The sequence below is a fragment of the Stenella coeruleoalba genome (genome assembly GCF_951394435.1).
Source record: "Stenella coeruleoalba genome assembly, chromosome: 1".
Lineage (NCBI taxonomy): Eukaryota > Metazoa > Chordata > Mammalia > Artiodactyla > Delphinidae > Stenella > Stenella coeruleoalba.
Genome location: NC_137169.1, coordinates 129333955 through 129348806, shown reverse-complemented (window position 1 = coordinate 129348806; position 14852 = coordinate 129333955). Strand labels below are relative to the sequence as shown.

General features: G+C 35.3%; 2 protein-coding genes across 2 annotated transcripts in view; one reads left to right on the top strand and one right to left on the bottom strand.

The window, feature by feature from the left end:
• LOC307198240 (complement factor H-like) overlaps positions 1-14852 on the top strand; it is a 125252-nt gene that overhangs the window by 1403 nt on the left and 108997 nt on the right. Inside the window, exon 2 of the mRNA XM_079945008.1 lies at positions 3433-3517. The gene's annotated coding sequence lies outside the window, so the exon portion shown is untranslated. The remainder of the gene's footprint in view (positions 1-3432; positions 3518-14852) is intronic.
• Positions 1-14852, bottom strand: part of KCNT2 (potassium sodium-activated channel subfamily T member 2) — a 383268-nt gene that overhangs the window by 349549 nt on the left and 18867 nt on the right. The window lies entirely within an intron of this gene.

Here is a 14852-nt window from a genome sequence, read left to right as displayed (position 1 = left end):
GAGAGAGAATATCTGTTTTATATTTTGGACCTTATCATCTGCTATAAAGATAGCTCTATGAAGTTTGCTTTTTTTTAATGTTCCAGGCTAATATTTATATTTTTATTTATATTATTATAGTCTGCCTTTATATATTTGGCAGAAATCTGAAATATTTATGTATCAGTAACAGACTCAGAAGCAAGGCGCTAAAAACAGGAAAAAAATAGCTGTTGAGTGTTAGACTCCTGCAATGCTAGAGATTAGAGAGTAAAGCAATAGCATTTGACTTAAAAGAAAGTTGTGCTATGCAGCAGCTTCCCACTAGCTATTTTACATTCGGTAGTGTATATATGTCGATGCTACTCACACTTTGCCCCAGCTTACCCCTCCCCCCACATCCTCAAGTCTATGTCTACCTCATTCTATGTCTACCTCATTATTCCTGTCCTGCCCCTAAGTTCATCAGTACCTTTTTTTTTTTTAGATTCTATATATATGTGTTAGCATACAATATTTGTTTTTCTCTTTCTGACTTACTTCACTCTGTATGACAGACTCTAGGTCCATCCACCTCACTACAAATAACTCAATTTCATTTCTTTTTCTGGCTGAGTAATATTCCATTGTATATCTGTGCCACATCTTTATCCATTCATCTGTCGATGGACACTTAGGTTGCTTCCATGTCCTGGCTATTGTAAATAGTGCTGCAATGAACACTGGGGTACATGACTCTTTTTGAACTAGGGTTTTCTCAGGCTATATGCCGCTAGTGCAGTATTGTGAAGCAGTTATACTCCAATAAAGATATATTTAAAAAAGAAAAGAAAGCTGTACACCTTATTTTGGTGTCACTTTTATGGCAGTCTTAATTATTTGGCTTCCAAGTGCCCAGAAAACATTTTAAGAGGGAGCAAGTACCTCAGAAAGAAAGAAAAAAAATATAGAATAAGTAAAAACTTGCTCAGCTAGTAGTGTCATAGCCCAGCTGTTAAGGATACAAAGGGTACAAAGGACCGTACTGTGTCAAAGCAGGTGGAGACCACTATGTGCCTTAAAATTGTCACAGTGAAGAATCTTATCTTTCTAAGTTTAAGAAAATAAAAAGAATAATGCAATCTAACAAATACTATCCTGACTTCTTAAAATATAGCAATATTTGGACATTGAAACTTAAATTTAGAATTGGAAGATCCTTTGCTCTCCATTCTATTTTTTTGTCAGTTTTCTGAAGGCAGACTTTTCATTTTTTGTCATTAATTTTGACTTTTAGCTCTCCCACCTGTCTTTCTGTACTTTTTTCTCTTTTTTGTCATGTCAGTTCCTGCTGTTAAAATATATTTTACTCTTTCACTCTTTTTATCTTGGTTTCCTTTTTTCATTGTGCTCTTTTAGTGTTCCATTTCATAGACTCTTTGTGTGTGTGTGTGAAAGCTTTCATCCTACTATAACATGAAATTCGATTTTTAGAAACATTTTTAAACTTGGTTCTGTACATTACAATTTTGCACCTTACTCACTGGTGTTCTTAAGCACCCTAATCAACATCTAGTGTAGATTAGAGCAATAGACTAATTTGGTCCCATACTACTAAGAGAGTACTCACCAAAAATCTTCTGAATTACAATGGTGATGGAGTAGAGCATGTTAAGAATGAGAATTAGGGAGAAGATTCATTCCCTAGTTTAAGAATTTTTCTTTCCAGAAAACACATTTGAGAATATCTTCTAATTTCTTCCTTTTCTTTAAAAGAAAAAAAATTGTTTTTTTTAAATTTTTGATTTCCAGTACACTGATTGATTATATTAATATTTAAATATAAAAAGAAATGAGTCATTCCCATGATTGAAGAATGATTTTACTTACAAAAAAACAGTTTCTTGATCATTATCTTGTGAATAATGAACATAGTTGTGAGTATAGAATATGATGGATTTTTTTACCCAAAAAATATGTGCATATTACATGTTATTTTTATGACAACATTTTCAAAACTGTCAATGATTATGTCTACCTAGACCTGTAAAAGCTATTTGAAAATGAATTTTAAATAGAAAAAAGTAACTTTCTATGTGTTAGACTACCTACTTCATAGATGCTTCATCTGTGTAGGCAGAAAAAGACAGGATAATCCACATCTATTCAGCATCATTAAGCTACATAGCAACATCTCAGTGTAATGGAGAGAGATGTGTTCAATTAATTTTTTTAAACAAAGATTCATGGAGTAGTTACTATGAATTGAACCTCTCATAGTCTTAATGGGGGAGAGGAAGACCATACAATAGTTACACTAGAATGTGGCAGATCACACTCATTAGCACTGGCAGCCCTGTTGCTGAGGAGCTCAGAGGGACATATTCTGGTTTTGGAAAATCAGGGAAGGCTTTGTGGAGGAGCTCACATCTATACTGAGGGATGAAAAAAGTGAGTGAGTAAGAGAAGAATCAGCAAGTATACAGGTACAGATAATGGATATAAGAAAGCAATGGTAATTTGAGCTCAGGGTCTGTATTTAGATGGGGAGGGGGCAGAGAGGAGGGAGGAAAATTGGCAGGAAGGTTAGTAGCCAGGAGCTGCCTTCATTTATCATCTGGAGAGGCCAGGCAGGTCATGCCAACAAGTTTGGGTTTCAACTTGTAGACAGTGATGAATCTCTTGAGGATTTTTAAGTAAGTAAGTGACAAAGCCCAGTTTATGTTTGGAAAGACCGCCACGGTTAGCAGTGCAGATGATTGATTGGTGGGGAGGACAGGAAGGGAAGAAAGGGGACCATTTATGAGCCATACAGTATGTCAGGAGAGATATGCCAGTTGTCTGAAATGAGGCAGTGGTTACAATGCAGATGTAAAGGAGAGGACAGATTTGTAGGAAATTAGGAAGATGGTACTGGCAGGACTGGATAAGTGAGAGAGAGACTATGAAATTTAATGGGGAGTGAAGAATCGATGATACTTTCTAGGCTTCTGGGATGAGTAAGCACGTGAAGAGTTTACTGTTGGGTGAGATAGGAATATAGAAATAGGTTTGAGTGAGAAAATGAGTTCACTGTGAGCCATCTGCAAAAGGGAGAGGTCAAGAAGGTTTGAATCTGTGGGTCTGAATATAAGAAGCAAATTCTTATCCAGACAGAAAAAATCAGGAAGCATCATATAGAGGGGTAAATGCACCTGACTCGAGGCACTGGGAGAGCACAGCAGGGCAGACACTGAGCCTGTAAAGGTTCCCGGGAAAGGGGATGGGCTGGAGAGGTGGGAGGGATGACAGAAGGGAATTCAGCTTCTACCCGCAGCGTAGAGACGGGCATTTCTCTATTTTCTTAATTAGTTTTATTCTGTGACCCTTGATTCAAGCTAAAATAGATTCTATCTGCAGGAAGAAAAATGTAACAAACCCTGCCCTATATTCTAAGCATGTCCAGCCACATGAGCAGAATAATTTTTATTTCAGCAACACTGAAAAGAGGAAGCAGTAGAGAGAAAAGGAAAAGGCAGACCATCACAACTGATTCACCAATTCCACCTGAAAAGCACAGGTAAGTAGTTTAGAGGAAGGCCATCTGGAGATTTATGAAGATATTGTGGTAAGTAGCATGATTTACCCAACACTTCTAGTGGTTTTTGTCATTCTAAAATTAAGACTTGCCCGAGAGGCAAATCTGTGTGTGTGCTTTACGGTGGAAGCTTGTCAGGAGTTATATTAATTTAATATATTAATATAATCTTTTATTATGAATATATTAAGAGCAATGTCCTCTGTGAGCTTCCTCCTTGCTTCCTTCCCTTTTCTCAAAGCTCTCCCTCAACACACATCTTATTCAGCATCACTCTTAATGATAACACACATCATCTCCCTTTACCTGCTTCTAAACTCTCTTCCTTTGACTGATTTTTTGGAGGAAAAACACAGAGCCAAAGGGGGAATTATTTAGTATCAAATGTGATTCAATACCTTCGAAGCATTTTATCCGACAGTAATCCAGGAATCACACCCACATGAGTCTTCTACCTACAAAACAAATATATTTTCTGCAGGGAAAAAAATCTCCAGCATGTTTGGAAAACTCCAGTTCTCATCTTTGATCTACCCATCCTTATGTTGCTAGGGTCCCAAATCCAGCTCACGGGTAGATCAGACAAAGCACCCTGTTCATGTTCGTTCCTCCACCTTCACCCTTGTCATCTCCAAACCTTTTAAAACAAGTAATGGCAGCTACGACTTGGCCTTTTTCACAAGGGTTATCAATTAGCGGGTGATCAACAACTTTCTAGTGAGTGGGTGAGAAGCTACATATGTGAATGGATTAGGTTGTATCCTTCCTTGTCATTCTTCAAGCATAATAACGCACAAATGCTAAAAAATTAATAGCTGCAGTGTAACTGTTATGTGCCAGATATTATGTAGGAGATTCACAACAATTATGAAAACCAAATAATTTTGTCCAGTTTTGAAAGGTAGGAAAACTTAGGCTCAGATAATGTTACCCAGATAGAAGGTGCTAGGCCAAGATTCAGAACCTTGATTTTCTGACTCCAAAGTGCATGTTCTTCCCAATAGAGCTGAGAAAGAAGGTTTATGGTCAATAACTAGTAGGTATCTGTGTTTCCCGATTGGTCATCTAAATTAAAATTATGATTGCCCAGTCAAAGTCCTACTGATCCACCATCATTTGCCTCCTTTTCCCCCTGAGGGACTTCCCATCACTTGTTTGTTTTCCCTGAACTGTAATTCCCCCTTCTTGCCACGGCTGCCTCATAACTTCCTTGTCACGTCATCAGAGCAGACTCTTCTAATCATCCAACATGGAGATGCTCTGTGTGTTTGTGTTTCCCTAGTCCTTCACTCCCACTGTGATCAATATAAGCTCTATGAGGGCAGGGGCCTTGTTGATCTTGCCAGCATGCAGAACAGTGCCTGGTATATAGTATGGACCCCAGAACAGAGTTTGCTCAATGATAGAAAGGAAAGTAAGGCGGAGTAAAGGAAGAGAAAATGATTCAATAATCTTGTTGAATAATTGCCTAGATTTTTCAATTCCAATATGGGAAAATTGCATTGCCCATATAGATATTATTTTTCTGTGTGTGTGTACACATGCATGTGCATGTGCCATGCTTAACTAAGTAAGGCATGCCAATTTAAAAAGTGTTTCATCACAGCCTTTTATTAGGTGTAATAGGGCCTCTCTCATGAGGGTGTGATTTGAGAAATAGAGTAATGCTTGCTTGCAAGAAAGAAAAAGTATATGGGGTATGATTTTTGCAATTAAAATGGTTTTACTTGTATTGAAACATTGTCATTAATTTTTTTATTGATTCCTCCTATTAGAAATTTAATTTACAAGGAGGAAAACTTTTGGTGATTTCTGTGTTATTTCTAGAATATATTAACAACTTACACAGTTACTGCATGTCCATTCCAGTGTTAAAAATGACCCCAGACTCATTTGTTTAAAATTTATAATAATTTGACAATATTTTATATTAAGAGAATAGATATTCTTCTCATTCTGAAGATGATTAGATAGAGGAAATGGAAAGCTAAAATAAATCACTCAATACCCATTTCACTATAAATGATATGGAAGTCCAATTTTCCTGATTATTATGCAGTGTTCCTAGGCTATGAGCTAATAGTAGTAATTTTCATTGCAAATAACATGATGGTGTAAACACAGCACATAATAAAGAAATCAAAGAAATTAGAAAAATCTCACACTTTTTTTCCACAAATAATAGTGTTAGATACATTGAGGTTACTGGTGTTTATGAATACATAAGACTCTGGACACTCATGTATTTTCTTTAGCTATAAAGTTATGTTGTAAATATTAATTATATTGCTTTCATACACCAAATTTTGATCTTATTTTCAGATAGCTCTCCACTTTAAGGTATTAAATGGTAGCTCTGCGTCCATTGCCATCTTGATTTGTACCATTTGAGTATACAAATTATAAAATGTGTATTTACTGTACATTTTTCTATTGTCATAAAAATAAGAATGAAACAAAACTACATATACTGATACTAATGACAAGATGTTGAATACTCGTTCTAGGGATTGAGAAAAGAGAGGGAATCATTAGGCATGGCCATTAGCAGCAACTTCTCAGCCTCAATTGAGCCTTCTATATTCAGTCTTCAGGAAAAGAACAAAATTATAGAAAATTAGACATATCTTTGAAGAGGTTGCCGTTTAAAAGGTGATATATTATTAGTGATTTCACACTTGGTAGGTATCTGAAAAGCTATTATTTGAAAGTAGTGAGTCAGTATGTATCTCATTTTCAGTGTAAATGCTACCTTTTTTACTCCTAGGTCACTCCAACCCGAGGGGTACAAAAGTTGTGTCCTATCTTTTACACCCACACACACACACACACAAATAAAATCTTAGTAAATCCTTTCCTGCAGTTCCATCATTTAGGCTCTGAATTCCAGAAGTGGGCATAGTTTGGCACAAAATCTACCCTTTCGCTTGACCTCCCCGCGTACCTGGTCCCATTGCCCACCAGCCCATCCACCCAACTACCTGAAAAGCAATATTCTTTGGTGATCATGTATACATGTTCTGAGTCTGGACTGCTTGGATTTACACCCTGACAGACACTGGCATTTATCAGTTGCTTGACCTTGGGCAACTTAACCACTGTGCTTCAGTTTCCCCATCTATGAAATGGAATAATTAGAGCACTTATTTTTTGAGGATCAAATACATTAACACATCTAAATATTTTAGAAGGGTGTTCACCACATACTATGCCATTCTTATTACAAGTGTTTTTCAAAATGTAGGCATCCACATTTTTAGGAGTCTTTTCCTTAATATAAACTCGTCTTTGCTGTTTAGCAACTAATGAATTTAATTACGCGTTTCCAATTTCACACAACTGGTTGAACAGCTTTGATTACCTTTTAAGAGATAAGCTATGTACCCTCAGAGCAATTGAAGCAATGTAAAAATATACTAAAATTAAAAAGAAAAAAATATCTGGCTGCTCAGTGATTCTTCTGAACTCCCATGGAAATAATAAATATGGATAATCAGAAAGTACCTTAAATATTCTCTAGTTAGAAGCCAGATCATGGAGGCTTTTAAAATTAAAACAAGCATCTTGAATTATTTTCACATGCAAAGCAGAAAAAAATACACACCATATTGAGTTCAGATGCAATAAGCTGTACATGTGCTACAGAGCTCCATGAGAAATGCAGTTTTTACGCTGGCTTCACGCAAACTTTACAGTTGCAGAAAATAAGGATATGGCAAAAAGCAATCTGGAGATGTCACAGCCAAATCAATAATTAGGAGGAAAGGTGACCACCTCCTACTCAAATATCAATACAAAATATATTGAAATACTGATTAGTGTGAAGAAATGCAATATGTATTTCAGAATATTACAATGAACATTTTTAACAAGGCATTCACCCAGATTTAGGAAACATGAATAAGAAACAACTTTAGGGCTTCCCTGGTGGCCAGTGGTTGAGAGTCCGCCTGCCGATGCAGGGGACACGGGTTCGTGCCCCGCTCCGGGAAGATCCCACATGCCGCGGAGCGGCTAGGCCCGTGAGCCATGGCCGCTGAGCCTGCACATCCGGAGCCTGTGCTCCGCAACGGGAGAGGCCACAGCAGTGAGAGGCCCGCGTACCGCAAAAAAAAAAAAAAATTAAAAAAAAAAAAAAAGAAACAACTTTAATTTGCACTTCTATTTCTTTTTGTTTTGCCTATAAGCCTATACACTCACTTGGATTTAAGCCCTGAGAAAATCACCATGTTGCACAGGGTAGTACAGAAAACCTGAATGCTATTATACGTTAATGACCTGACAGCCAAAGTGAGTTTTCAACTAATTTCTTGAAACATTAGTAGATAATTTTCCTAGGAGTTGACTACCAAATTCTCTAAGATCATGATTTCTCCGTGACTTACCTGTTTTACTCAGATAGTCTTTCCAAAACAATTTATCCAGTTTAATTATACTAGAACATGGTTCAGATAGGACCAAGACTATAAAAATAATAAATCAAATAGCTTTGTTTTGAAATTTCCCACCTTCTCATTTTCTTTCAATGCTTTTTTGCTTTGCTAAGCCTCAGCTCCCTGATCACAGATGGAAGACCGATTCCAAATTCCTAGGTGAAATTCAGTTGTTAGAAAGAGCAAACTAGAAGCTAGGTCTTTTATGCTAGAGTCATGTGAGAGCTAGTGAGTAGGAATGAATCAAAGAGGAAAGAAAATAAAGTTGCCAAAATCGTAACTTAGTAGTAATAAAGAGACCATGTTAGAGATTCTGCAAAAGCTGAATTGGATTCTAAAGAAGATCCAAGTCAGTAGATCAAGTCAAAAGTGAAATGAGGATGCTCAATACAGAGGAAATATTCTAGGTACTGGGTCTAGTTAGATAGAGCAAGAGGAGTTGTTATAGGAAGAGGGACATCAGAGAACATTAAGGTGAATATGACATATCCAGATTAGCAGATTATTAATTCTCATGAAAGGAGATTCTGACACTTAGTCAAGGCTAAGGGCCAAAATAAGCTGGAGTATCACTTAGGATGTTTTGATTATTCGTAACAGAATACCTGATCTACTACACCATAAAACATTAAAGAAGTGTATTGTCTCATATATGGAAAAATCGAGAAGTAGAACGTCTTTAGCCAACGCTTGATGTGGTGACCTAATGGTATCACAGAAGACTTAGTTCCTCTGCATTTACTTGTCCTGCCTTCTATATTCCTTCCTATGATTTCAAGATGCTGGAAGAAATTCAGAGGACTAGTTCATTCACTTCCGACAGAAACAAGAGAACATCTTGAAACCTAGGATTCCAAGCAAAACTTGAAACTGCCAGAGTAAATATCCTGGTGTTTGGTTTTCCAATCTGCAGCTAAAGAATAAAGATCACTGAAATAGCCTAGTCTTGTGGTTTGTTCTTTCCTCCAGTCCTCTTCAAAACAAAACAGAAGAGGCTTCAGGGACTCTGCACATACTTAAAGCAGAAATGCAAATCCTTTCCCAAGATTATATCGCAATCAGGATATTGAAAGAGTACAGCCCAGCTAATTATATTGGACTTAAGTTTTGCTCTACCAACATCCTGTTGTTGTACATAAAAGTTCTACTCTTCTCATTTGATCACAGTGGAATTCAACACACATTCTTACATAGCTGCATGATCCAGGTTGGGTCAAAGAGTATGGACGATGGGAAAGGGGAATCTTCCATGTATGGGTATTGTGAGTGAGCAATTCTCTTTCTGCTGGGGTTTCTAAGAAGTTATGTGTGTCCTTCTTGTAAATAACTTGGAACTGACCGGACTTTTGCAGCAATACAAGATATTTTTTAAGCTTCTGGGGCTGGCCATGACTAAAGTAAACATCATTCTTAGAACACTCAGTCATAGGAATCAATAAGCTCTCCTTTTTTCCTTAAGATGGTTTGAATTTCTATCATTTGCACCTGAAAAAAAAGTCCTAACCAATAAATAAACTTATGTCACATATGACAATCTCCTCAATAGTGCTATGAATAATTACCAGTCCTTTTTTGGTCCCATACCAGAATCATTTCCTAATAAAACTAAGTAGTACAACAACTTTACATTTTCTTTCTCAGCAAATTTCACTGCTGTTTGGATGCTATTTTTCACATCATTGGCATGGACCAGCATTCCATAGGCGAGTCCCAAATTTTACATTCTGCAGTATTCACATAACCACCACAAAGCAGCAGACCACCTGATCCTACAGAGAAATGTAAAATTGCATAATAATAACAGACTTTAAAAGATGAGCAAATTAGAAAATATTTTTACTGACCGAAGTTTTACCCAATTTCAGAGAATTAAACATTGTTCCCTTCTGTAATTTTATCTATTTTATATTGTAATGCCAACTGAAAGAACAACCAAATGTAAAAAATAGGGGCTGCTGTATCTTCCACGGGAACAGGAGATAGTCACAGTCCAAATCACAACCTCCAAAAAGAAATTAAAGAAAAATATTATTGGGACCAAAATGGCAAAAGGTGACAAGAACAAATGCAAACTCCTAGAGACACTTTAAATAATTCAGAGGTCCTTCAAAGTAGGGAGAACAGCTCTAAAAGGATCAAAGATACCTGGAATGGAGGTGTGAGCAGAGTACAGGTGTCTAAAGCAAGCCTGAGCAGTGAGGGAAGGCTAAATAAGAAGATTCATACATACATCATCTTTTCAGGAAGCAAACAAGAAGACAGAGAATACACCACAGTCATTGTGGTGACAGCTAATCAAAGTCCATGAAAATAAATTAATAATGGTGAGATATATCATAGACACCTGAAACATAGGGCTTTACTGTGAAAACTCAAGATTTTCTGCTTACCAGACGTGGGAAAGGTAATAATGAGTGGAAACATTTACGAAGGAGACGACAAAACAGAGGTGATGAAGATGTGTCCTAAGCTTCCACTGCTTTAGTTTATACCTCTCAGCTTTAATATATTTCAGCAGATACTTCAACCAGATATATGTGCCCCATTCAAACTTAGTAAAAGTCACAAAGAAATAAGCGTGGATGACATACTCATAGGTAAAAAAAATTAAACATGTAGGAAAAGAGCAATGTAAGAAGGGCGAGAAAACCATCAACAAAGTGAAAAGGCAACCCATTGAGTGGGAAGAACCTATTTGCAAATGATATGTCTGTTAAAGGTTTAATATCCAAAATATACAAAGAACTCATACAGCACAATAGCAAAGAAAAACAAGTTGAGTTAAAAATGGGCAGAAGACCTGAATAGGCATTTTTTCAAAGAAGTCATACAGATGGCCAACAGGCACATGAAAAGATCTCAACATCACTAATCATCAGGGAAATGAAAATCACCTGGTCAAAGTTAATAGACCAATGACAGAATGGGAATCTGACATTTACAATACCTAAAATCAATGAGGGGTAACTTTAGAATATATTAGAAATATATGATACAAGAAATTTCTGCATATTTACAATGAAATGTATGATTTCTCATTAAAAACATAAAAAGGATATGAACAGGAATTTTGTTGGAAGGGAAAGGAAAAAAGCTAATAAGTATATGAAGTATAGAAAGAGATGTTTACACACATTAATAACTAGAGCAATGCAAATTAAAACAATAGTGAGATATGAGGATACAGGGAACTACATGTGCTGTCTGGGAAGAGAGACGGGTATAGCCATTCTGGAGAGCAGGTAAAGTGACTTTGGACTAGAGAGTAAGACTGTCTCCACTGCTTCTGGACTTCAATTTTAAAAAATACATAATAAGCTTAAAGTAATGATTACATAGCAAAAAAAAGCGCAAACCAATGTTTTTGAAAATATTGATTTTCAAAGATGGATAAGGAATTTTACAAAGATAATGTTCTATTTCTTAAGCAAGGGTAGGTTTTTTTCATAGTTATTCTTCATTATATGTTATAAATAACAATGCATATGTTTTAAATGTTGAATACAAATTTTAGGGGGAAATGGGAAAATCTGCATATCTTTGTATAGCAGTATAGAAAAAAAAACTGTTGAGTAGTATAAAACTGTTAAATAAGTTACCTTAAAGTAACTTAAACAGTGCATTATCATTACAAACCCACAGAAAATCACTAAAATGAAAAATTCACACAACATTGAGAAGGATTTAGAGAAACCAGAACTCTCATTTTTTGCTGACAGAAATGGACATTGATGCAACTACTTTAGACAACCCTTTGGCATAATTGACTAAATCTGAACACATGTATATCCCACAATCTAACCGTTCCATTCCTAGGTATATATTTTTATGGGAAATGTACAAAAATGCCCAAGGCAACACTATTTATAATGGTCAAAAAATACCCAAATGCCTATTAACAGCTGAATGGATAAATAAATTGTTGTTTAGTCACCAATTGAATATGATACAGCACTGAGAAAGAACAAAGTACAACTACCCAGAACAAGGAAAAGGAATCTCACAAACATAAAGTTGAGGGAAAGAAGCTACAAAAGAGTGTATGGTATATGATACCGTTTATATAATGTACAAAAACACTAGTTTTAGAAGTCAGGATATTGAAGAGGGACTTCTAGAATGTTGGTGGTTTTCTGTTTAACGATCTTGTGTCATGTACAGTTATGACCCATGATCATTTATATATAATTCTTCAATAAGACATTTTATCAAAAAGACCTTGCTAAATAGACTTATAATCACTAACTTAAGATTTTTTTAAGAAGCATCATTAAACACACGGCAATGAGTCAAAACTCTACCATCCTTCCCACATAAGTACAATCATTGACACCTGAAGGTATGGAAATTTAGTCTTCTTTCAAACTGCTCACAAAATGTAGTTCAGATATGATTATTCAAACTATGCATGCCTCTTTTCATTTGATATGGCACTCTGTAAGCAAATGCTTTTATTAATAAAAAGTATAAACTTCGTGTCACGTTCCATCTGTCTTTGTTCCTATGTGAAATTTCATTTACCAAAGAACTTCTTTGTTTTCAGTCCTTTAAAGAATAAGCAAAACTATTTTAGCTGTTAGAATAGTGGTTACTTCTTGGGGAAGGAATGGAGCATGAGGGGGCTCCTAGAATGCTGGTGTTGTACTGTTTTCTTATCTATATGCTGCTCACATTGGTGTATTCACATTTATAAACTTTATTTGCTTTATATATATATGATTTGCACATTTTCTGTATCTGTGTTATAATTTAATAAATATTTATATTTTTAGAAAAACAAGCTTAGGAGAGGAGATTGGTGGAGGATATAAAGGCTATTGACATTTTCTCTGTCTCTGTGCTATATGAATGATTAAAATACCACATCTTATTTTGTAACTTAAAAAGGTAAATAAAATTACATTTAAGTTAGTTAAAAAATAAAAAGCATCCTATGGGCATCCTGGGGACAAATCATGCAAATGAGAAAATAAGAATAATATTAAAGTCTTGCACATAATCATATGTTTAAAATGAGTGAAATAATGTTTATGAAGTCCTTATGAAAAAGAAGTGCAATTCAAGACTTTTTTAAGACTTTTTATATTCAGTCAAGTTGACATTTTAGTATAAAAGAAATAAATTTATGAATATGCAAGAAATCAAGGAATAGAGTCCAAAAGCCTGTTTTTAAAATTTGATTATGAACTTCAAGGAAAAAAATCAAAATTAAGATCTCGATAACAGAGAAGCCACAGTTGGAAAGTACCAGTGATTAAAAAAAAATACACTCAGATATAAAACTAAGATTTGCAGAAAATAGAAAAATTAGTTATGAAATTGAGCATAAATGTTAGAACCACAGAATACATGTTAAACCGCAGACAACCAGGAAGTGATGAAAGGAGGGTGTTGGAGGTACACAGCAGAACTGACACAGTTTTTATATTAAAAACATGCCTGGAACCTGACTTGGATGATGAAACGAGAGCTGAGGTGACTTGTGTGATCTCAAGGCAGAAGCTTTAAGAAATTGTATGCAATTTGCATCTCTTTCCATCTGTCCTAGTGACTGGTAGTCCCACATGGCCTGGACCCTGGGGCTAGAACAACATGTACTGTCAATCCATGGGTTGCCCATTAAAAACAAGTAGCATGAATGAGAGATAATACAAACAAGTGTAAACTATTGTTACAGAAACATGTTTATAAAACATAATATTCATTTAAATGTTTTGCACTTTGTATATGGTATGCACAATTACAGTAGTTTGTATATGTTTGCATTTTTACATATAAAAACAAATAGAAATATCATCTTCAGCCATTGAGATTCTAGGATTATCTATTGCTGCCACTTTATCTAGCTGCTTGGGGCTCTAAAATGTTCCAAGGCACAGTGCTGACTTCTGGAACCTGGCAGAAAAATAGGCCTTCAGTATTCCTGCATATCAAGAAAATATTAGTTGACAATCAAAAATCATCAAACATACACAGATTCTTGCCTTCAAGAGTGAGAATGATCAAAAACCGAAACCAAAATATTGACAATCACGTGGACTTTAGATACTGAAATTATCAATCAAAGAATATAAAATGTGTAACTGTGAATAACGCAAAATGCATGTGAAAGAGAAATAGAGGAAATAAAGAGAAGGCATAATGTATCTCTAATCTGAGTCTGAAAAAGAATATATAAAAGGAAAAAGAGAGAGCTCTTGAAGAGATCATGGCTGAGAATTTTTCAGAACAAATGAAGATAGGAAGCCAGGAACACAGAAGGCATGTAAATGACTAAATATACATCTACACCTTGGCATATATTCATAAAACTTAAGGACACCGAAGACAAAGAGAAAATTTTAAAGCAGGCAAAGATAAATGACAAATCACCAGCAAAATGAAGACGACTAGACTTAAGGTGCCTTTTAAGCAAAGATGGAAACTGTTAAGGTGGTGGAATGCTCTCCTTATATAGCTAAGAGTAAATAAAATCAGCCTCTAATTGAGAACGTAGAAATACTATGTTTGAAGAAAAAATATTAAAAAATTATTTTTAGATAAAAAACTAAGAATTTACTAAAAATAACCAATTCAAGTAATAAGCTCACCCAGAAACACCTTCACTGACACACCCAGATATAAAGTCTAGCTAAATATTTGTGTTCCTGTGACCCTGTCAATAAATAAATATAATTAACAATGAATGTTTCTATAAAATAACAACAGAAGGATAGCCTAAGGTGCTGTTAAGTTGGTAAATCTATAGATATATTTAAATAAATATTGCTTTTTTAAATTTATATAATTTTTAAATAGCAGTGTTGAAGGAAAGTTGTTCAATTATTGAACAATAATAGCATGTAAATTGGGAAAGGCATAAACAGATATATTAAGTATTAAAA